General features: G+C 37.4%; 2 non-coding genes across 2 annotated transcripts; both read left to right on the forward strand.

Annotated features, from left to right (window-relative positions):
- Positions 1-16,780: 16,780 nt before the first annotated feature.
- Positions 16,781-16,887, forward strand: LOC128281639 (small nucleolar RNA R71). The gene has a single exon (XR_008271891.1). It is a non-coding gene; the product is annotated as a small nucleolar RNA R71 (small nucleolar RNA).
- An 8,457-nt stretch (positions 16,888-25,344) lies between these two features.
- LOC128281720 (small nucleolar RNA R71) lies at positions 25,345-25,448 on the forward strand. Its single transcript, XR_008271985.1, has one exon. It is a non-coding gene; the product is annotated as a small nucleolar RNA R71 (small nucleolar RNA).
- Positions 25,449-25,802: the final 354 nt, after the last annotated feature.

Genomic DNA, 25,802 nt, shown 5'->3' on the forward strand with positions numbered 1-25,802 from the left:
CATCACTGTACGCAACGAAGAAGGGTTAGTTGAATTTAAATTTGAAACGAGGCACGAGGCTACGATAAGTAATGTTAAAGATGAGATGAATCATGGTACCCAGGAGCCGGTAAGTAAAGAGTATAAACCTCGTGTGCCATACCCCAATATGACAAGGGAAGACCACACAAACGAACAATTCAATAAATTCCTTAAATTATTAAAAAAATTACATATTAACTTACCGTTTATTGAAGCTCTTTCACAGATATCAAGCGCAGTGAAATTTTTAAAGGAGCTCTTGGCTAATAAACGAAAGTTAGATGATGCATTGCATGTGGAATTAAACGCAGTTTGCTCAGCCATTTTACAAAATAAGCTACCCAACAAGTTGAAAGATCTAGGGAGTTTTATGATTCCTTGCTTAATTGGTAGTTTAAATGTTAACAATGCTTTGGTTGATTTAGGGGCAACCATTAATGTCATGCCTTATAAAATATTTAAACAACTAGGTCTTGGGAAACCCAAACAAACTAGGATGAGCATTCAATTGGCAGATAAATCAATTAGATTTCCTAGGGGTATTATTGAAGACGTTCTTGTCAAAATTGATAAATTTATATTCCCAATTGATTTTGTTGTTCTAGACATGGAAGAAGATAGTGACGTGCCTTTGATTTTAGGACGACCCCTTTTTAGCAACTGCTGGGACTATTATTGATGTTGGCACAGGAGAACTAATACTTCATGTAGGAGATAGTACGATTACTCTCCAAGCTCATGATTCGATTAAATTATCTAGTAAGCAAGATGGCTATACAAGTTCTGTTGATATAAATAACTTTATGGCTCAAACTTCTTTTCAGGAAACCCCTAGGGAGAACGTAATAGAGATACATTCTAGTTGATGTGACAAAAACAGAACGAGTCATGAGGAATGAAAACTACAAATTGATGAACTAGATGAATGGCGGACACATGCCAAGGAGAAACCAAAAGTACACGATGAATCAAAGCAACACCACGACAAGTGTAGGGATGAAACAACGTAATTTAAGGTCGGGGACAAAGTATTGTTAGATGAAAAAGACCCCTGAATTGCTACTTTAGAGCACAATACAAAGGGAGTAATTCCCTTCATGCTACTAAAAATCTTCCCACATGGTACAGTCGAGGTAACACACTGAATTCGGAACTTTTAACGTAAATAATACTCTACTCAGACCTTATTTTGATAAAATTGATAGCATAAGTGAGGAGTTTCAACTCCTCAATCCACCTAATCACACAAAATTGAGGTAAGTCAAGCTTAGACTTTAAATAAGCACTTCTCGGGAGGCAACCCGAGCAGTAACCTCACTAAATAACTTTAGTTTGTTTTTGTTTTCATTTTTTATAATCTGACTGTAGGTATTTTTGGCACACACGGCCTAGCACACGGGCGTGCTTCAGGCCGTGGGCACCCCATAGGCAGGAGACACGGGTGTGGCCATGGCCGTACTAAAACAGGACAAATATTTTTCCTAAGATAGGATGACACACGGGTTGCGATAAATAGCCACGGCCGTGCGACACAGCCATGTGCACCACACGGTTAAGGGACACGGGCATGTCCCAGACCGTGGTAAAACTGCACCCTAATTTCCCAAAAAATCAGCAGAGGCACGGCCTGTGTTAAATCATCACGGCCGTGCGAGGCCACCGTGGACATTACACGGGACTAAACACGAGTGTGTTTGAGGTGGTGTAGAAACTTACACAATGATTGAACCATTCAAACAAGTCAAGATAGAATAAAGGAGGATGGCACGACTGTGCCCAAAAGCCATGCGCCTTCTTGCTTACTAGACACGGGCGTGTTGGACCTACCACAGGCATGGGATAAACGAGGGAATCACCACATGGCCGTGTGATGTAGCCATGTGGACCGCATAGCCCATGCCCACGGGCGTGTCCAAAGGTCGTGTGCTATACTGACTTAAAACATCAAACCATAACCATAAGCCATGAACACGAGTGTGGCGAACCTAACAGGGCGTAGGAGAAATGACCAAATGTGCACACGGCTATGTGATACGGCCGTGCGCACCACACGGCACGGGCACACAGGTGTGGCCAAAGGATCGTGTGCGACACTGAATAAGACTTCACAAAAAACCCGGGCTAGGAACACACCACACGGGCGTGTGCCACGGCCGTGTGGCCTAAAACTGCGCTTACACGACAGTGGCCCCCATTTAACCCCATCCTCTAACCCTAATTTTTCCCACTTTTCTATTTAAAACCCCCATTCACTATTCATATTCATCATCTTTCCCTCTCTCCCCCTCTCTTTTCCCCTTCCCCCACCCCTTCACCTCTCATCACGCACCACTCTCGCCGACCTACTTACCCTGCGCGCACACTGAGCACTATCAAGGACTACTACGTTTTTCCATCCTTTTCTCTCCATTATCTTCATTTATTTTACTATCTTTATTTTATTTCTTGTTTCATTTGACTATTTTTGGTTATTCTTTCCAATGCTAATGATATTCATGCTTGTGATTCTTATTTCTATTTAGTGATCTTCCATTTTATTGATAATAGTGCTTGACTTATGCATAATGCTACATTCACTCATTCTTGGTCTTTTGTGTTTCTATTGATTTCATTTCTTCCTGATCTACCCACACCATATTTAGTATTATCATCTCATTTGCATCTATGTTTCATTGTTTTTTTCATCTATTTACTGCTTTCATATCTAACATAAGTTGTCTATGTTAGTTCCTAGGTATTTTTATCACTATTTCTGGTATTTCTTTTGCTAATAATAACTTGATTTGTCTTTTAGTTAGGATTTGTTTATTTTTCAGTACTATTTTCTCACTTTTATTTATCATTATCCCTTTGGTCCTTTGATTCCTATGCAGTGTCACTATTTAGTTTTAGCATGCTTGAGTATTTGTCCATACTATTTTACCACCAATTTATTATTTTGGACTACTCAGATTTTTGGCTTGTAGGTGTGGGGATTATTTTATTGATAAATTAGTCTTTTATTTGTAGACATCATGATGAACCCAAAAGGCAAGCTGTCGTCCCCGCCTCTAAAAAGTGAAAAGGAGCGGCACCCTCCTCAGGTCCCACCACCGAGATACGACATCCATTCCTCCAATTTCCATTAGGGCCCCAGGAGGAATTAGTTTAGATCATACGTACCCGACCCCTTGGTGTAGGGCGTTGCATCGATGGGGCTGCACTAGAGCAGGTCCACCTAGCTGATTCGGTTCAAGCACTCCTTGCCACCGCTCCGTGGGACCGCTTTTTTTATATCATCAAGCTGACATATTTCGAGTTCACCTTAGAACTCGGCTGGATTTTCCAGTTACAGACAGTAATGACAGAGTACAACGACCCAGGAACAGATCAATTTCGCCTTGGTGGTCTAGTACGTCAGTTGAGTGTCCTAAAATTTGGAGCTGCCTTGGCACTCTATACCGATGAGTTTATGGAGGCCAAAAATTTCCCCCACCTCCACCGCACATCCATCGTTCACCTTCATCGTGTTGGATAGACATCATGCCTGCTACAGGCATTTATGATCCTAGCCGTTCCAAGGCATCGGGTCTAGCTCCAGCTCGACACATACTTCCTGTGGAGCATGAAGCAAGGGCATATTTTTTATCTTGTATACTTCATCGCCCTTGCCTTCCGCCATCAAATCGAGCGACACCGAAAGGGAGTCATCAGCATCGACCCGTATGTGTCTCGACTAGCTTGGCACTTTGGGCTCCTAAACACATCGACGTAATCCTCATCGCTAGCATTTATGGGCCAGATGTCTCCACAGGGCATCCAAAGTTTTCTCCATATGTGAATGATTGAGCGTCGTCGTGGGTTCGACCCTCCTCAGTACTGACTTGCAAGAGCTACCGATAAGGATGACACCGAGGATATTCCTGATTATATCCCTGTATTTCAGGAGGACCCACCTTCTCGACCACCATCGAGTCACCGGCCAGTTCATGCAGTTGCTTCATTATCTAAAGTTTCTAACCACCTTCATCGCTTTGAGCAATATTACACTCAGCGATTCGTTAGCATCGAGGTGACTCTATAACAAATTTGCCAACATTTTCACATATCGCCTCCAGCACCACCACCTCACGATCCAGTTTTCGACGAGGACTTTTGTGTCCATTTAATTTTCAATTTTTTTTCTTTTCATTTTATTTTTATTTTAGCATTTCTTTTTGTCTTTATTTATCATTTTCTTAAAAGAATTTTATTAGTATAATTTGAATTTTCTTTTATCTAGTTATTTCATTATTACTAATCGTAACAACCCTATCGATATAAATCCCCTAAACATTACTGATGGCATCATAATTTTACATGGTCCAGTCGATGGGTGCTACTCAGGAATACACAAACAATTCTCCACGACTGTCGTGTCCTGCTCGACCATGACCATAGCCACCACGACACCGACCACCATGATAACCTCTTCGTTGGGCACTGTGATTATGGAAACCAACCTCTACCACCACCTTCACCTCTGTCTACATGTCACATACACATCACTTTCAATATCTCTAAACTTGTTTTTGCCCTTTCAAGGATTACATCCACAAATCCAGGGCAGTTTCGCTTCTCTTCCTCTCTTTTGATATTATGATTATATTACTATTATCTATCTTTTTACATTGAGGACAATGTACATCTTAAGTGTGGGGAGGTTATTTATGTGATTATCAGAAAATCCCTGAATTTTTATCTTGTTCTCAAATAATTTTCTCTTATCATTATTAGAGCGAATTTAGATTGATTTATGATTTTGACTGATATGTTTTGAATTAAATCATAGGTAACCGTGCATTGATTGTTTAAACTTTAAGACATTAGGGGATCAAGCATGACAAATTGAAATTTTTTTGAGAACTAAAATTGTTAGGTTGTCTCCCTGAATTGAAGTATAATCTTAAAGTTTTGAATTTACAAGATTGACATCAAATGCCCATAATTTTTGTGAGATTTTGAGCCCTTTAGAGCGTATATCTTTCTTACTCACTGATTTTATTGGTTATGAATGTGTCAACATTGATTTGTTATTCTAGAACTTGCATCAATTATACATGTCGAGACCATACCTTTGATTTGATATACTAAAATGATAAAGGCATTTAAGTTTTAACCCATTTACCCCATAAAGAGCCTACCCACATAACTGACCCCTAGTGAACCCCTTTGAGCCTTAACTATTAGTTCTTAATTTTCCCCTTAATACTAACTCATAACTTAACCCTTTTTGATTCATTAAGAATTTCCCCCTTCTCATTGACTCCTTTTTATCGAGATTTAATTTGATTAGTTACCTAACTATGTTCGTTCATTCCAGTTGTTGAATTATCTCTTATTATGTACTTTTCATTTAAATACTTTTTCTTATTCTAAAAAAAAAAACTTATATTTATATTCATTCAAATTGTTCTAAAGAACTTAGATAAGTTAAAGTCATTATTGAGAGAAAAGCTCACTTTATTAGTTTTTGGTTAGTGTTAATTCTGGCACTTGTTTGTAACTCAGTAATTAGCTTTTTTTTTCTAAGTTTGGTAAGCTATTAAATTAATCTCGATTCTAACCCTCTTTTTTAGCCTTTATCCACACCTTTAACCCAAGCCCCATTACAACCCGGTTAAAGACCTTTTGATTTGTGTATCATCTCATTATAGTGGTGGAGATTTGATTTCCATGCAAGCCTATGGTAATAACCTTTCATGCTTGACTATTGAGTGCTTAATTATTGAACCTTAAACACTTTGAGTGCTTTGAGTGAATCATTAGTGAGAATGCCAACCTTGTCAATTTGGAATTAAAGGTGATTACTTAGATAAAGGGGGATACCTATGATTTTATAATTGAAATGATAAATTTTGATTGTTTGAAACTTTAATGTTCTTATAGTTAAGATCTTAACGTATGATTACTTATGGATTATTTCGAACATTATTGATGAGAATTATAAGTTGAGAAGGATTTATTTTATTTGTGAGTTGAGGATTTTGCTTGAGGACAAGCAAATGCTTAAGTGTGGGGATAATTGATAAACCATAATATATACATATTTTTACCCCATGATTGGCATATTTATGAATGATTTTTCCTTGGTTTTATTGAATTCGATGCTCCTAATCCTTTAAATTCATGTTTTATACTTAGGTGAGCATAGTAAGGCGAAAAGAGCAAGAAACGGGCAAAAAACGGACAAAATGGGCCTAATTCAGTGTGGCACACGGCCTAGGCACTCCCACACGGGCGATCCACACACCCGTGTGTCATGGCCGTGTCGACTAAAAACCAACTCAAAATAGCACACGGCTTGAACCCCTTCACATAGGCGTGGCACACAGCTGTGTCCCTATCGAGCCCAAGTCTAATTCTACTCGAAAAAGGCTAATTTTGGGCTATTTTAGGCATTTCAAAGTCTATGTAAACACCCTAGAAGAGGATTAAGGGGGGACGGAGTGTAGAACACGGAAAACACTCAAGGTCAGCCATCGGAATCATCCTGGAAACAGGATCTCCTTCAAGACTAAAGATCTCCATTCAATTTCTACCGAAGTTTTTGGGTTTCTTTATGTTTTGTTGTTCTCCCAATTTTGAGTTGTTTCCCTCTATTTTTATGAACTAAATTCCCTAAATATATAAGGGAGATAAAACCTAAGAAGAATCTTATTACTATTTAAATTATATGATAAATACTTGTTTTTATTCTTAATTGTGAATTTAACCCTTGTTTCAATATTCCAGGATATTAATTCAGGTTTTTAATGTGCTTATTTAGAGGAGGAATATTCCCTGTTTAAGAGTAGACCACTCATAATTAAGCGGAGTTGCATGCAATCCTAGAGATAGGATGACATAAATCTGCCGGATTAGAGTCAAATCTAATAAGGGAATCCATAGATCAAGTTAATGCGACAATAGGGGTTTTAATTAGAAAGAGATTTCAATTAATCAACCTAGAGTCAGTTGATTTTAGTCTTGAGAAAGATATTAACATAAATCAGGGATTCCTATGGATTAAGTCAAGTGAATAAATCATCTAATTCAAAGGTAATAAGTGAAGTCTGGGTGAATTCTTCCTTAGGTATTGTCTTCTCCATCGGTTTTCCTAAAGTATTTTCCAACTTTTATCTCTGTCATAATCTTAGTTAATTAGATAGTTAATTTTAGTTTTTAAAACATCCCTTCGATTCCTAGGCTAGATAATAAAAAGATAGTAATTACTAGTACTTTTAGTCCACGTGGATATGATATTTCCGGACTCACCTCAATTATACTACTGCTCGATAGGTGAGCTTGCCTTAGTCGAATTTTTAGTTAGTTTTACAACCATCAAGTTTTTGGCGCCGTTACCGGGGACTAAGATATTAGGAACGCTTGATTTTTATTACTTTAGCCATTTTTACTGTTATTGCAATTTACTTTTTGCTTTTAGTTTAATTTTTCTTTTATTTACTTCTGGCAGGTTTTTATAGTTGATGGCTAGAAGAAACCCGTCAGGACCTTTGCTTTTGATAGTGAGATCAAGAGCACAGCTCACAAAAACCAAAGAGAAATAAGGCGAAGCCTACAATACATAAAGGAAGAGTGAGAGGGCGATATTCACACTAAAATCGAGGAGATGGCTGAAAATCAGAATAATCCGTTACCTCCTGTGGTTACTGCTAATCCAGTAGATCAGAAATTGTTAAAGTTTTTGTTGTTGTTTTCTTGAAGAAATTGGTGTTAAAATGATAGATTTTAAGCTTAAATATGAAAAAGGACTACATTGTACTGTTTAATTTTTAGTTTTTCAACATAAGGATTAAAGTGAATAAATTATGAAAATTTTGTATTATTAGATAGTAGAGGGTCCCTAAGGGATGTGATTGAGATTGGTTTTAAAATCGAAGCTCAAAATTGAAAGATATTGTTATTTTGGTTTTAGAGACTAAATTGAATAAAACGCAAAAACTTAAGGGCATTCAAAAAATGGAATTAAATAGGTTCATCCATGTCATGGAATGACATAGAAATGTTTGGTATTGATGAATTGTTTACAATAATTTTTTAGATCAAGAATTGAATCAAACTGGAGATAATCGTGGAAAAGCCCAAATTATTGAATAGCCCTTAAAGATTAAACTTGTTTACTATTTTGGCCCGGTAAGTTCATATGGCATTTATGTGTTTAAATAATTATGTGTTTGATTTGTATATGTATAATTGATTGTGAATTAATTTGTAGTAAATTGGTATAAAGTGTAAGGCTTGGACTAAATTGTAAAGAAATGTTAATTTGTGTAATAGATGCTCATTTGAACTTCGTAAATTTTAGGATATGATTGGCATTCCAATAGGGTATTGTGCACGTTTGTATCAGATTGGTTGTAGATGTTACCGAGATTCAGCATTTATTGTAGACTCAAAGATACATATGACACAGGTTAGCTGGGACTAGTAAAATGATGTTGTTTTAAAGGTTTATCCCTTACGGGTAACCTGACATGTATATATATTCAGCTTGGAAAAGTAATCAGACATGTCATTATAAAAGTTTATCCTGGACTAGTAACCTGACACGAATATGCTTAGCTCGGACGAGCAACTGGAGTGACGTAAATACCTATGTATCTGATTCTATTTACTAGCGTTCATCAAGTGAAACTGTAACACCCCTAACCCGTATCCGTTGCCAAACTAGGGTTAAAAGGCATTACCGAAAAATCAGAACATTTCAAATTCATTTCACAATCAAAAAGTCATACATCATCATATCATAATCAAACATCCATATAAAGTCCCTTCCTTAGGTCATCGAAACCTTAAACATGCTTTAGAAAGGGGTCAGGACTAAACTGAGCACATAAAATTTTTTCCAAAATTTAAACATTTTTCTAAATTATAAAGGTCACACGCTCGTGTGAATAGGCTGTGTGCCTCACACGGCATTAGACACGCCCGTGTGTCTAGGCCGTGGCAAAACAGGGCATACATACTGACTTTTCCACACAGCCACACGACACGCCCAAGTGCCAGGCCATGTGAAAATTAGAGAGGCTACTGACTTGGGTCACACAGCTGACCACATGCCCATGTGCCAGCCCGAGTGCCATACACGACCAACAGACACGCCCATGTGTCTAGGCCATGTCAAAACTGTAGGGTATATTGACTTTAATTCGAAGGGTACCCCAGGGGACACACGGCTAAGACACACACCCGTGTCTCTGCCCGTGTGGATAAAAATAGGCTATTTGCAAAGCCAAATTTCCCACCCATTTTGGGTCTTCCCTACAAGCACCAAAACAAACCATTTTATACCAAATTCTCAACCAATTCACAACTAAAACATACACCATTCATGCCATACCATCATTAATAAATTTGATGCTTGTCATCCATACCAAATCATGCCAAATCACAATCTATAATCATACTAAGACATATGTTCCATAATCTCAATACACTTCATTCATCCTCATAGCATCATTATACCATTACCTCAAATAAGCACATACCAAAGTCTTACAAAATTGACCATTACTATTGGCCATCCATGAACACCTCATATTGACATAATTATTTCACATAGTTTACAATCCATACTTTATTCTTATGCATAACCAAAACCAAACCATATCACATGGCTAGATATTCACATCACAAAACATACCAAAATAACTCTAGCCTATACATGCCATATACCATATATATATAACTCCTAAAATGGTACCAAAATAGATGTCCGATAGTGTGAATGAGTCACTGACAATCCCTGGATCCAAGCTAGCTTTATAACACTGTAAAACTAAGAACATTGCACACAGTAAGTTTGAAAGCTTAGTAAGTTAGTACCAATTATAATCAACAGTTTATATAATACGAAACATCATCTAATAATCACTTGGCAGTTCACAAATTATCTTTCAATTCTATTCCATCACACTTAACATGTTCATACAAACTTATCAAGCTTCATACACATAGTATCATCTACCACATAGGTATCGTAAATACCTGATCTTTCCCGTATTTATTCATTTCATTCTCACCTCTCGTTCAAATACATTAATTTGTTCAGAAATCTTTCCATACTTTAAGAATTTGCACACTTAGTGCATTAATGATTAGCCAAATTCGTAACAATCTCGAACACTTAGTGCCATCTCAATAAACCGAAGCTATCTTGGTATTGCACACTTAGTGCCTCATATAGCCAAAGCTATTCCAATTCGCACAATTAGTGCTATTTATAGCCGAAGCTATTTCAAATAGCACACTTAGATAATCGATTTATCATCATGCTCAAACCATAGTCAAATATTTATACAATTTATGCATTATCAAATATTTATACAATTTATGCATTATCAAAGCATTAAAACATAACTGTAACATCATTTATAACATACGAACTTACCTCATACTCAAAATTGACAATTTGGATCGTTTACTCGATAAACTTCGATTTCCCTCAATCTAAATCTGAATTCCTCTTTTCTTGATCTACATGTATTCAAAATTCACCCTTTTATTCAAAAAAACCATTCAATTCAGTCCATATACACATATTTAGGGCATTTTACACGTTAGCCCTCATATTTTCACATTTTAACACTTTAGTCCCTAATTCATAAAATCACAAAATACACAAAATTTCCTTATACGCATGCTTAGTAAAATTTTCATAGAGTTTATATAAGCCCACATATTTCATTTATTTCACATTCTAGTCCTTCAATTTCTCATTTTCACAATTTAGCCCAAAATACTCAAATTCATCAAAAATTAAAAGACAAAACATATTTATCTATCACATATCTTTCATTTTTCATCATTTAACAACACAAAGCTCACAATTTCATCAATGGCTCAACTCAAAATCATCAACAAAATCAGAAATTGAGACATGGGCTTGATAGATTACAAAGCAACGATCACAAAAATGTAAAAATCATCACAAACAGAACAAAAACGAACCTTCAATTTAGCTTTAGCATGGCCGAACCCTAAAGCTCCTATTTCTTTTCTTTTCTTGTGATTTTTGGCTAAGATGAATGATAATGGCCAATTTTCATACTTTTGTTTTAATTAAACAAACATTAATAAGCCATTTACATATTTAACCATATTATTTTCATTAAAATTCCACTATCTCAGGACCACATATGTCTATGCATTAATTTAATGGTATAATTGCATCATAAGGACTCCACATATATAAAGACATAGTAATTTGGTATTTTAGCAAATAGAACATATCTTTTACATTTTTTGTGATTAAGCCCTTTTACCAAATTGAGCACACAAACGATTAAATTTTCATACAAAACTTTCACACATGCTTAACCACATACTGCAAATACAGAAAATAATATTTAAATATTTTTTTGACTCGAATTTGTGGTCTCAAAACCACTGTTCCGACTAGGGTCTAAACCGGGTTGTTACAACTTTCTTCCCCTTAGGAATTTTCGTCCCCGAAAATCTTACCATTGAACAGATTTGGATATTGTTGTCTCATAGTATATTTAGGCTCCCATCTAGCCTCTTCAACACCGTGTCGATGCCACATTACATTTACTAATGGAATTTTCTTTTTTCTTGTTTCTTAATTCTTTAACCTTGTGAGCTAAAATACGGATCAGTTTCTCTTCATAAGTCATATCGGACTGAATTTCTATTTCAAATAGATGCTCTAAAGGCTCAAGATCTCACAAAAATTATGGCTTTTTGATGTTTAAACTTGTGAATTCCACCTCAAGATAATACTTAAACTTAGGGAAACAACCTAAAAGTTTTTAATTCTTCAAAAATCAACTTATCATGCTTGATTCCCTAATGTCTTAAAGTTTAAACAATCAATGCATAGATGCCTGTGTTTTAATTCAAGACATATCAATAAAAATCATAAATTAATTAAAATCCATTCTAACAGTGATACGAGTGATTCACGTGAGAAGAAGATAGAATTTAGGGATTTCTAACAGTGATATAAAAGACCCCCCACACTTAATATGTACATTGCCCTAAATGTACAAAGATAGATATATTGGAAAAGATAGATTTATAATCATAAGATAGAGAGAGAAATGAAACTTCTTGAATGATGAATGAATTCCTTGAACTGAGGTTTTGGAGAATAATTGGCGTGAGAGTGGAGGAGGATACTCTGGTGGTGGTAGAGGTTTATTAGTCCATAAGTCTTGCACCAAAAGAATATTATATCTAATGGTAGCTATGGTCGTGGTCGAGCAGGACATGGCTGTCGTGGAGAACCTTTCCCGGTGGAGTTTTTAGTTCCTATACAATGATGAGCTTAGGAGCTTTTTATAACTGTGACAGAATCAGGAACTTTTTAGGAAATATAAGGAAGCATAATTACTCGTAATAAAATAGATGAAATTGAAAATTATAAAATAATAATTATAAAACCTAATAAAAATAAGCTTAAAGAAAAATAAAAAGTAGTCTTAAAATAGAATAAAAGTAAAAACATAAAATAATAAATAAAAGTTTTTAAACATCTTCATCGCTAGATGGTTCGCGAGGTGGGGGTGGCGATGAGATGGGGAAGTACTGATAAATCTGCTGTAGAGTAGAATCAATGTTAATGAAGTGCTGAAAACATTATTGCTTGAATTGGGTAAGGCGCTCAGAGATGTCAGCGTATGAAGCCGCCGCATGAACTGGACGAGAGGGGGGTGGTGGCTGAGTCGGTGGATCCTCGTGATGTGGACGGATATCATCAAGAATGTCCTCTGGGTCCTCCTCAGTAGACTGGGGGATGCGATACCGAGGAGGGTATGTGCCACGTCATTTCTCGATCATCATCATACCTAGCATCCTCGAGATGACCTATAGGGACATCTGGCTGATGAGAGTGATAGAGGATGATTGGGCTGCTGTGTTTGAGTAGCTTGAAGTGTCGAGCCAATCGAGTAACATAGGGCCCGATAAAGATGACCCATCTCCTGTGCCGCTTCGTCTGGTGGCGAATGACGAAGGCAATAAAGTAGTCGAGATCGATGACGTGTTCGTTTGCCATACTCCATAAGAAATAGGCATCATAGGTGGTGATGATGTAGGTGCTCTCTCGTCTCCCTATCAGAGTATGAGCCAAGATGGCATGTAGATACCTCAAGGAAGGAGTGAGAGCCGGCCTTGGAGTGGCTAGGATCGTAGGTGGCCGAGGCAGGGACAAGGTCCCTCCAACATTTCGAGGGAGAGTAGTAGATGTGGCGGTGGAGGGTATCGAGGTCATTGTCATCCATAAACTCCTCCGTGTACAGCCCTAGTGCAATCCCGAACTCGGGTACGCTTAACTGGCGTACTAGACCACCAAGGCAGAACTAGACTGTTCCAGGATCGTCGAAGTTGGTCATGACGGTCTGAAGATGGAACGTCGAGCAGAGTTCTAATGTAAACTCGAGATACGTCAGCTCGACGATCTCGAAGAAGAGCCCCCACGTCAATGCCCACGTCAATGCCCACGGTCTGACGATCTCGGACCGCGTTAGACAATTGAATCTGCTCGAGTGCAGCCCAGTCAATGCAACGGCCTACACCTAGGGGTCGGGCCCGTAATATCTGATATAATTCCTCCTGGGTCCCAAGGGAACCTGGAGGAATGGGTGTCTAATCTCCGTGGTAGGACCCAAAAATGACACTGCTCCTTTTCTCTTCTTCGAGTCGGGAACAGCGGTCTTCTTACCGCGTGAGGACGACATTGTACCTGTATTGAAAAATCGAAGTTCAATCAATATGCCCCAAGAATAGTATGGAAAATCAAGGCTATATATTAATAAATAGAACTTAAAACAATTAAAGCAAATATATCAATTTATGAAAATAGGACTTATGAAAATAATGTTTCGGGAATATTTAATGAATGGATGCATGTGTCTAAGCATAAATTTCATGGAAACAAGAAAAATGGAAGAGTGTAGCAGAATGTGGTAACTAAAATGACAAAATTCTTATAAAGAGAAAAAGTATTCTATTATTTTAACTATGAATATTCAAAAATAGTTCAATATAGTAAAGGAATCATGAAATAAGCAATATATTTAGAGAAAATAGAGAGAAAAGAGTAAACAAACGCAAAAAGAAGGAACTTGGGGCGTCAGAATCGGTGTTGTAGGCGGCGCACAGGCGTGGGGGGTAGGGCGTGTAGAGTTGCAACGGCTAAGGTTAGGGATTTTTAGGGAAGAAGATGATGAATAGTGAGGGGTTTTTATAGATTTTGGGGTACACGGCCAGGGGACACACCCGTGTGTGCCCTAATTTTTACCCGTGTGTTTCTTGAATTTTGAATTTGGGTGCGTCTGACATTCAGCCCACACCTGTGCTACTCGGGTGTGTGAGTGCACACGACCGTGTCGCACAACCGTGTCTTGCTTCATTCATTTCTCCCACGCCCGTGTACGTAGGTCTACGCCCGTGTTCATTTTGATAGTGTCGACCACAGGTGAAGGGCACATTCTCAATTTCAACCACGGTTTCAAGACACGGGCGTGTCTAATGCCAGTGTTGTTTTGGCAGTTTCACCCACGGCCATGTCGCATGGTCATGGCGACTTATTGCTTCCCGTGTTGGGAAAATTTTACCCTATTTTCACAAGGCCTAAGGCACACCCGTGTGCCTGGCTGTATGGGTTTTAGGAAGCCTATGTTTCGTGATTCGGTTAGTATATTAGATGTTAAAAACTAAAATTTAAAGAAATTAATACTGTTACTGCTCGAGTTGCCTCCCGAGAAGTGCTTATTTATATTTTAAGCTCGACTTACTTCTCTAGTATGTGATCATGGTGAATCGAGGAGTTTACACTCCTCATCCTTGCTATCAATTTTATCAACATAAGGTTTATGACGAGTACCATTTACCTTGAACGTGCCAAATTTGGAGTGATTTACCTCAACCGTACCGTATGGAAAAATACTAATTACCGTAAGAGGGGTATCTTTATTTGGTTCAGAAGTGGCGATTCAAGGATCTACTGCATCTAGTAGTATTTCGTCTCCAACTTTAAGTTGATTTTTGGAGGAATTAAGCTCCTCATGGCGTGGTTTTGGTTTATCGTGTTCTCTCAGTTTATGTGTCCGCCATTCATCTAGCTCCTCGATTTGTAACATTCGTTCTTCATGGATGGGTTCTTTGTTCTTTCTTGGCTTATGTATGTTCTTTGAACTTGTTTTTTGCAAAGAAGGTTGCACTATATCGTTAGTTTTAGCCAAATGATTTATTCAGTCACCTTCGATTTTTGATGTGTTACTCAAATTACGGGCTTGAAGGGTGATTGTTTCGTCTCCCACACGAAGTGTAAGTTCACCTATGCCAACGTCAATAATTGTTCTAGAGGTTGATAAAAAAGGGTCTTCCTAAAATTAAAGGGACGTTGCTATCCTCCTCTATGTCTAGAACAACGAAATTAACTGGGAATATAAATTTGTCGATTTTAACGAGTACATCTTCAATAATACCCCTAGGAAATCTGATAGTTTTATCTGCTAATTGAATGCACATCCTAGTTTGTTTGGGTTTCCCTAAACTTAGTTACTTAAACAATTTGTAAGGCATAACATTGATACTAGCCCCTAAATCAACCAACGCATTATTAACATCTAAACTACCAATTAAACAAGGAATTGTAAAACTCCCTAGATCTTTTAGTTTGTTGGGCAGCTTCTTCTATAGAATGGCTGAGCAAACCGCGTTCAGCTCCACATGCGATGTTTCATCTAACTTCTATTTATTTGCTAGAAGCTCCTTTAAAAACGTGACTGCGTTTGGCATCTACGAAAGGGCTTCAATAAATGGTAAGTTAATATGTAGTTTCTTTAGAAGTTTAAGGAATTTACCAAATTATTCGTCTGAGTGGTCTTTCCTTGTCGCATTGAGGCATGGCACGCGAGGTTTATATTCTGTAATCACTGGCTTTGGCTCATTGTGGCCTACCTCATCCTTACTTATGCTTACTACCATTTCTAGCCTTGGTTCTGCAACTAGCCCTTCCTCATCTTGAATGGCAATCGCGTTGAGTTGCTCCCTTGGGTTAGATTCAATGTTGCTTGGTAGGCTACCTTGTGGTCATTCAAAAATTAACTTGGCGAGCTGTCCAATCTGAGTTTCAAGCCCCTGGATTGATGCTTGTTGATTTTTGAATGCTGTCTCGGTATTCTAAAAATGAGTTTCTGACACTGAGATGAATTTTGTTAGCATCTCCTCAAGGTTCAGTTTTTTCTCTTATTGGTAAAGTGGTTGTTGAAAACCCGGAAGATGTTGTGGCCTTTGATTTCCTTGACCGCCTCACGAGAAATTTGGGTGGTTCCTCCAACCTGTATTGTAAGTATTGTTATAATAATTGTTTTGAGATTGAGGATTGTTACCCATGTAATTAAACTGTTCGTTCTCCATGTTGTGGCCATAAGGAGGGTATTCTGAACTACTTGATCTACCTCCACTTGCTTTGCATTGCATTACTGGGTGAACCTGTGAAGAACTAAGGAAACCATCAATTTTCTTATTCAAGAGTTCTACTTGATTAGAGAGCATGGTGACCGTATCAATGTTATAAACACTTGCTGTTTTCATTGGCTTTGTCCTCATGACTTGCCACTGATATTTATTCAGTGACATCTCCTCCATAAATTCATAGGCATCTTCAGGTGTCTTATTATTGATGGTTTCGCCAGCAGCTGCGTCAACCATTTGTCGAGTCGAAGGATTCAGGCTATTATGAAAGGTTTGAACCTGTAGCCAGAGTGGTAACCCATGGTGAGGGCATCTCCTCAAGAGGTCATTGTATCTCTCCTATGCATCGTAGAGTGTTTCTAAATCCATCTGCACAGAGGAAGAGATATCATTACGTAATTTAGCCAATTTAGCCGGTGAAAAATATTTTATAAAAAACTTTTCAGTCATTTGTTCCCAAGTAGTGATTGACCCCCGTGGCAATGAGTTCCACCACTGTTTAGCTTTGTTTCTCAATGAAAAAGGGAATAACCGAAGGCGAATGGCATCATCAGAAATGCCATTAATTTTAAATGTATCACATAGTTCCAAAAAGTTTGTCAAGTATTTGAATTGTGTTAGGTTTCAGTTCAAAAGTATTTGCGACTACAGCAGGTCTAACTATGCTCGATTCAGTTCCTGTTAAAGAAGGTTTAGCATAATCTTACATAGTACGTAGAGCAGGATTCTGATTAACAGCAATCGTAGGAGGTAGCGGATTTTCTTGGTTTTCAGCCATCTCCTCGATTACGGTTGAAGTTTCATCCTCATGCTCTTCTTCTGTGTATCGTAAGCTTCGCCTTATTTCTCTTCGATTTCTACGAATTGTATGATCAATCTCGCTGTCAAAAAGTAGTGGCCCTGACGGGTTTCTTCTGGTCATAAACTAGAAAAACCTGTCAGAAGGAAATAAGAGAAAAATTAGAAAAGAACAGAAAATACAAACTTAAATTGCGAATAAAGTAAATGGCTAAAGTAATAAAAATCGAGTTTTCCTAATATCCTAGTTCCCCGGCAACGGAGCCAAAAACTTGATACGTGATATTTGTAACAGATTTTAAAGATTTATAAATGAAACATTCTTGAGACTAACTTATTATCACGATTAAGGCAAATGTACCTATCGAATAGTAGTATAGTTCAACAAGACCAGATTGTCAAACCCAAAGGAACTACGAGTACTAGTATTTACTTCCTTTTTACTATCCAGCCTAAAATTTAAGAGGTTTGGTTGTCTAAACTAATTACTAACTAAGAATACACAGAAAGAAAACTTAGGAAAAATACTTTTGGGAAAATTCGATTGATTAAGACAATACCTAAGGAAAAATCCACCTAGACTTCACTTGTTATTTGACTCTGAATCAGACGATTTATTCATTTAACTTGATCCGTGGAAATCCCTAAGTTATATAATTATATCTCTCGAGACTAATAACGTCTAAATCTAGGTTGAATAATTGAAATCTCTTTCTAATTAACACCCTAGAATTGCATTAACTCAATCTATGGATTCCCTTATTTAACACCCTAGAATTACATTAACTCAATCTATGGATTCCCTTATTAGGTTTCACCCTAATTCGGCAAAATCTTGTCACCTTATCTCTATGATCTTCAATCTTGATGGTGAATTCGGGTTCTGAGATGGATCAATCGGCTTCCCTTGAGTAGTTCCCTGCCTTCTTTTCTCTGTGTCCCCTTTCCACTTCATTTAGGGTGTATTTATAGGCTTTAGAATGCCTAAAAGTCCTTAAAATTAGCCTTTTCTGAATTGGACTCAACTTGGGCTCGGTAGGGATACACCCGTGTGACACGCCCTGTGCTACTACTTCAGGCCGTGCTCGAACCTGTTAGAATGGCACGGGTGTGTGTTCTACCCGTGTGAGTCATGCTTCGATTCTGTCAAATTGACACGGCCGTGTGGTCTACCCGTGTGAGGAAGTCCAAGCCGTGTTGATTTTGTACGTTGGCCTATTTTCTTTGTTTTTAGCCCGTTTCTTATTCCTTTCGCTCTCCTATGCTCACCTAAGTATAAAACATGAAATTAAAGCATTAGGAGCATTGAATTCACCAATTCTAAGGAAAAATCATCCATAAAATGTGTTAAGCATGGGGTAAAAATATGTATAAATTACGGTTTATCAAATACCCCCACACTTAAGCATTTGCTTGTGCTCAAGCAAAATTCTCAACTCATAATCAAAATAAATTCTTCTCAACTTATAATTCCTATTGATAATATCTCAAAATAATCCAGAGGTAATCATACATTGAAAATTCAACTAAAAGAACATCAAAGTTTCAAACTTTCCGAGTTGAGCATTTTATCTTGAAAACATAGGTATCTCCCCTTATCTAAGTAATTACCTTTGATTCAGAATATCACAGAGTTTCATATCCTCACTAAAGATTCACTCAAATCACTCGAGGTGTTTAAGGACAATAAATGAAGCACTCAATAGTCAATAATGAAAATTATTACCATAGGCTTGCATGAAAATCAAATCTCCACCACTATAAATTAAGATGATACATTAATCAAAAGGTCTTTAAAGGGTTGTAATGAGGCTTGGTTAGGGGGTGTGGTCTCTAGCTGAAAGAAAAGGCTAGAATCGAGATTGAATTGAAAAATTGCCTAACTAGAAAAATAGCTAGTCATTAATTGCGTACAACAGAGCTTTTCTCAGAATATGGAATTTAAGTTTTTTAGCTCAGAAGACTACTACTACTGATATGTATGCATGTTTTTTTTTAAGACCAAGTCAACTTACAAAATAGAATAAAACATTGTTAAGCAACTATTTCAATTCAAATCTTGACAAAAATGGGGATCAAATTAATTCAGGGGATTTCAACAATAATGGGTTAAGGGTCAATATTAAGGGTAATACAAAAAATGGCTTGTTAGCTCAACGGGGTTTACTATGGGTTAATCGTGGAGGTAGGCTTTTCATGGCATGAGTGGGTTAATCCTAAGTGCCTCTCTCATTTTAACATATCAAATCAAATAGTGTGGTCTTGACATGCATAATCAAGCAAGTTTTAGAATAACAGTTCAATACTGATGCACTCAAAGCAATAATAAAAGTAAGCATGAATGAATTAATAGATGCTCAAAAGGCTCAAAAATCTCACAAGAATTATGGATTTTTGATGTTTAAAACTTGTGAATTCCAACTCAAAGTAATACCTAAACTTTGGGGAAACAATCTAAAATTTTAAATTCCTAAAAATCAACTTATCATGCTTGATTCTCTAATATCTTAAAGTTTAAACAATAAATGCATAAATGTCTATGTTTTAATTCAAGATATATTAATAAAAATCATAAATCAATCAAAATTTATCCTAAATATGATATAAAAGCTTCTCAAGAGAACAAGGCAGTCATTTAGGGATTTTTCTGATAATGAAATGAATACCCCCCACACTTAAGATGTACATTGTCCTCAATGTACAAAGATAGATATTTTGAAAAAAGTAAGTGTAAGTTCATAAGATAGGGAGAAAAGTGAAACTTCCTGAGTTAAAAATGGATGAAATTCCTAGATTAGCAAGAGCGAGTTACTGGAAATAAAGCTGGAGGACAAACATGATTCTGAAGGACAAAAGGAGAATTGGGGGACTAATTTGATAGTAATCATAAAGATAAGCTGTGTTTAAAAACAAAAAGAATCTTCAAAAATTAATAAAAGAAAAATAAGATAATATAGATAATCTAATTTTTCAAGTGGCACGGTCGATTCACATGCCCGTGTAGATCGTGTCCCGCCCGTGTTTGTCGCGAAGTGAGATGTCGTTACACGGCCTTCAGGCACGCCCGTGTGTCTAGGCCGTGTGGCTACATGATCATGTTACACGACCATGTGTGATGTGGTTCACTTTTCCCACAGTCGTGCAGCTCTGCGCACGCCCGTGTTATTTTGACAGTGTTGTCCACGGGTGCTAGACACAGGCATGTTGCACGCCCGTGTTCATTTGGCAGATTTGACCACAGCTAGGTCATACGCCCGTGGCCACTTATCACATCCCATGTTGGGAAAGATAACTTTTACCCTATTTTCGCACGGCCGTGTTTCCGTCTGTGGTTGTCACACGGCCTGAAGCACGGTCGTGTGATCGGCCTGTGGAGTTGGGAACCTATGCTCGAAGACTCTGTTAATGATCTAGATGTTTAAATTTTGAAATTTAAATAATTTAAAAGCATTAGTACTCGAGTTGCCTCTCAAGAAGCGCTTGTTTATAGTCTAGGCTCGACTGTTACCTTGTTGGTTTATTCAGGGCGGTTTGTGGAGTCGTAGCTCCTCTCCATCGTCTTTAAAATTCTCACCATTATAGAGTTTGAGATGATGTTCATTTACTTTGAAAGTACCGTGTGATGGGTGACTTTCATTTATTGTGCCATATGGAAGAACAGATTGAATTATGAAAGGTCCTGATCATCGTGATTTAAGTTTCCCAAGAAACAATTTGAGTCTTGACTTCTATAGTAGGACAAGATCTCTAACTTCAAATTGTTTTTGTTATTTTAAACGAGTGTCATGGCACCGCTTTGTTGCTTACTTGTGTAGGCGTGAGTTTTCGTATGCATTGGCTCGCCACTCATCAAGTTTGTTCAACTGCATCAACCTATTTTTTCCTGCAAGTTCGAGATAAAGGTTTAGAAATTTAACAGCCCAAAAAGCTTTATGCTCTAGTTCGAATGGTAGATGACAACTTTTTCCATAAACAAGTCTGTAAGGTGATGTCCCTATGGGGGTCTTAAAAGTAGTTCTGTAAGCCCATAAGGCATCATCTACTTTCATTTACCAATCTTTCCTATTTGATTCTACTTTTTTTCAAGGATCTGTTTGATTTCTCGGTTTGCCACATCAACTTGTCCATTAGTTTGAGGATGGTATGGGGTGGCTGTTCTATGATGAACTCCGTATTTCTTAAGAGTTTTTTCAAATTGGGTATTGCAAAAATGAGTGCCCCTGTTACTGATAATTGCTCTAGGTGTTCCGAATCTCGAGAAGAGTTTCTTAAGGAAACGGACTACCACTCTAGCATCATTGGTAGGTAGAGCTTGGGCTTCCACCCATTTGGACATATAATCAACTGCTACTAAGATGTATTTATTCGCAAATGAATTGGGGAATGGGCCTATGAAATCGATACCCCAAACGTCAAATATTTCACATGAAAGCATATAGTTTTGATGTATTTCATCATGTTTAGATATGTTACATGTCCGTTGGCATTTGTCACATGAAGTAACATACCTGTTAGCGTCTTTGAATAACGAGGGCCAATAAAAACTTGATTCAAGTATTTTATGTGTGGTCTTAGTTCCACTATAGTGTCCTCCAGTTGGCCCTGAGCGGCAATGTTCTAATATTTTTTATGTTGTTGATCTTGCAACGCATCTTCTAATGACTTGATCTGCACATCTGCGAAAAAAAAGGGGTCGTCCCAAAAGTAGTTTTTCACATCATTAAAGAATGGCTTCTTTTGTTGGTGTGTTAACCCTTTTAGGATAATGTTAGAGGCTAAAAAATTCACGATGTCTGCAAACCAAGCTACCTCGGAGTCAGATATAGCGAAAATTTATTCTTCAGGAAACGAATCATTTATTTCAACTTCATCTAGTTCTTTAGTGTTGGAGTTCTCAAGCCTGGACAGATGATCAGCCGCGAGATTTTCAGCTCCCTTCTTATCCTGAATTTCCAAGTCAAATTCCTACAATAGGAGAATCCATCAAACGAGTCGAGGTTTTGCATCAGTTTTAGTTAAAAGGTAACGAAGGGCAGAATGGTCAGTGTAAACAACAACTTTAGATAATATAAGATATGATAGAAATTTATCAAATGCAAAAACCACAGCCAGCAATTCTTTTTCCGTAGTAGTATAATTCTCTTGTGCAGCTGTCAAAGTTTTGCTAGCATAATAGATAGGTTGAAAATGCTTGTCTCTTCGTTGTCCCAATACTGCACCTACTGCAAAATCACTTGCATCACACATTAATTCAAATGGTAAGTTCCAATCAGGTGCAATTATGATTGGAGCATTAATTAATTTATCCTTTAAAGTATTAAACGCTTCTAGCAATTTAGTCAAAGGCTTAGCTATTTTAGAAAAATCCTTAATAAATCTTCTACAAAAACCAGCATGTCCTAAAAAGCTTCTAATAGCCTTAACAGAACTAGGAGGGGGTAATTTTTTGATTGTTTCTATTTTAGATTTGTCCATTTTAATCCCTTTACTAGAAATTTTATGCCCTAATACAATACCTTCTTGAACCATGAAGTCACATTTCTCCCAGTTAAGCACAAGGTTCGTTTCCTCACATCTTATTAAAACTCGTTTTAAATTTTTAAGGTAGAGATGGAAAGAGTTACTGAATACCGAGAAATCATCCATAAATACTTCTATGATATCTTTCACGAGTTCGTCAAAGATGACCATCATACAACGCTGAAAAGTGGCAGGAGCATTACATAATCCAAAAGGCATTCTACGATAAGAGAACATACCATATGGGCATTTGAATATCGTCTTTTCTTGATCTTCAGGAGCTATTGGGATTTAAAAGTAGCCAAAGAGTCCGTCTAAAAAATAGTAGTACATGTGCCCGGATAATCTTTCCAACATTTGGTCAATGAATGGCAAAGGGAAGTGATCTTTTCTTTTGGCATCATTCAGTTTCCTGTAGTCAATGCAAACTCTCCATCCTGTGACTGTCCTTATTGGGATTAATTCATTCTTCTCATTGGTCATAACCGTCATGCCTCCATTCTTAGGAACAACCTATACTGGACTTACCCAAAAACTGTCAGAAATAGGATAAATAATTTTAACATCTAGAAGTTTAATTACCTCAGCTTTAAAGACTTCCTTCATGTTGGGGTTCAGTCATCTTTGAGCTTGCACATACGGTTTGTATTCATCTTCCATCAAAATTTTATGGGTGCAAAAAGAAGGGCTGGTTCCTTTAATACTTGGATTAATTCCTCTTTCTCCTTGGGTAGAAGCAATAATAACTGGTAATGTAGAATTATTTCCAAGGAATGCGTATTTCAAGTGGTTTGGTAATTGTTTAAGTTCCAGGTTGGGAGGCTCTTCAATAGAGGGTTTTTGCTTAAGTTCATCGTTTATCTTAATACCCTCATATTCTACTTGTCTTGAAAAATGCTCATTAGGTTCATCATCTATCTCCTCTTCTTGAGCTAGATACAGTTCTGTCGTGTCCTTCTGTATAATTTCCTAAAAAGAGTCTTGAGTAGTATGATCAATAGAGTCCATAAAATAACATGAATCATCTTGTTCCCTAGAAAACCTCATAGCATCATAAATTTTAAAGATAATCTCCTCATCACCTACTCTAAGTACCAATTTACCGTCACCCACATCGATTACAGCCCTGACAGTGGCTAAAAATGGGCACCCTAAAATTAAGGGCACTTCCACATCTTCGTCTATGTCAAGCACAACAAAGTCAACAGGAAATATGAATTTATCTATTTTCACAAGTACATCTTCTATAATACCCCTAGGATATTTAACAGATCTATCGGCTAATTGAATACTCATCCCAGTGGGTTTAGGTTCCCCAAGACCAAGTTGTTTGAACATTTTATATGGTATCAAATTAATACTAGCGCCTAAATCAGCTAGTGCTTTCTCAACATTCAAACTACCAATTAAGCAAGGGATAGTAAAACTTCCTGGATCTTTTAGTTTGGTTGGCAGTTTGTTTTGGAGTATGGTTGAGCACTCCTCGTTGAGTTTTACTGTAGATAAGTCCTCGAACTTTCTTTTATTTGTTAGAAGCTCCTTCAAAAATTTTGCGTATGTAGGCATCTGCGAGATAGCCTCAACAAAAGGTAAGTTGATATGTAATTGCTTAAAAAGTTCAAGAAACTTACCAAATTATGCATCAATGCGGTCTTTTTTCAATTTTTCCAGGTATAGAACTGGTGGTTTATATTCCTTCGGCACTGGTTTGTCACTATTTTCAGGTTTTTCTTCCCCCCTTTTGCTTATCACGGCTTCTTGTGGTAGCTTCTTTTCAGATTCCGCTAACACTTTCCCACTCCTTAGTGTAACTGCTTTTACATGCTATTTTGATTTGGTGTTACTAGGTAAACTTCCTAGTGGTCTTTCTGAAATTAGTTTGGACAGTTGGCCTATTTGAGTTTCGAGCCCTTGGATCGACGCTTGTTGATTTTTAAGTGCTATCTCGGTGTTTTGGAAATGGGTTTCTGACACCGAGATAATTTAGATAGCATCTCTTCAAGGTTCGGTTTCTTTTCCTGTTGATAGGGTGGTTGTTGAAAACCCGGAGGATGTTGTGGCCTTTGATTTCCTTGACCGCCTCACGAGAAATTGGGATGGCTCCTCCAACCTGCATTATAAGTGTTACTATATGGGCTATTTTGGGATCTAGAGTTATTGTTACCTATATATTAGACTTGTTCCTCCTCGATGCTAGGGTTGAAGGGTTGATACTCTGTGCATGCTCCTCCTCCATTCGTCTCACACCTCATTACTGGATGTACCTGAGTAGAACCAAGTAAACTATCAATCTTTTTATTTAGAAGTTCTACTTGGTTTGACAACATAGTAACCAAATTGAAGTTATAAACGCATACTATTTTAGTTGGCTTAGTCCTCATGACTTGCCACTGATAGTTATTCAGTGACATCTCTTCAATAAATTCGTAAGCCTCTTCGGGTGTTTTGTTGGTGATGGTTCCCCCGGCTGCTGCATCAATCATTTTCCTTGTCGAGGGGTTCACACTATTGTAGAATGTTTGAACTTGCAACCATAGAGGTAATCCATGGTGAGGACACCTTCGCAGTAGGTCCTTGTCTCTCCCATGCATCGTAAAGAGTTTCTAAGTCCATCTGTACAAACGAAGAGATATCATTACGTAATTTGGTTGTTTTAGTCGGCGGGAAATATTTTAATAGAAATTTTTCGGTCATTTGTTCCCAAGTAGTAATTGACCCTCGTGGTAATGAGTTCAACCACTGTTTAGCTTTGTTCCACAATGAAAAAAGGAATAACTGAAGACGAATGGCATCGTCAGAAACGCCATTAATTTTAAATGTATCGTAGAATTCCAGGAAATTTGCCAAATGAGTGTTTGGATCCTCATCCTGTAAACCATCAAACTAAATAAATTGTTGTATCATTTGAATTGGGTTAGGTTTCAGTTCAAAATTATTTGCAGCAATAACAGGTCTAACTATACTTGACTTAGTTCCTGTTAAAGTAGGTTTAGCATAAT

Source organism: Gossypium arboreum, chromosome 1, assembly GCF_025698485.1.
Source record: "Gossypium arboreum isolate Shixiya-1 chromosome 1, ASM2569848v2, whole genome shotgun sequence".
NCBI lineage: Eukaryota > Viridiplantae > Streptophyta > Magnoliopsida > Malvales > Malvaceae > Gossypium > Gossypium arboreum.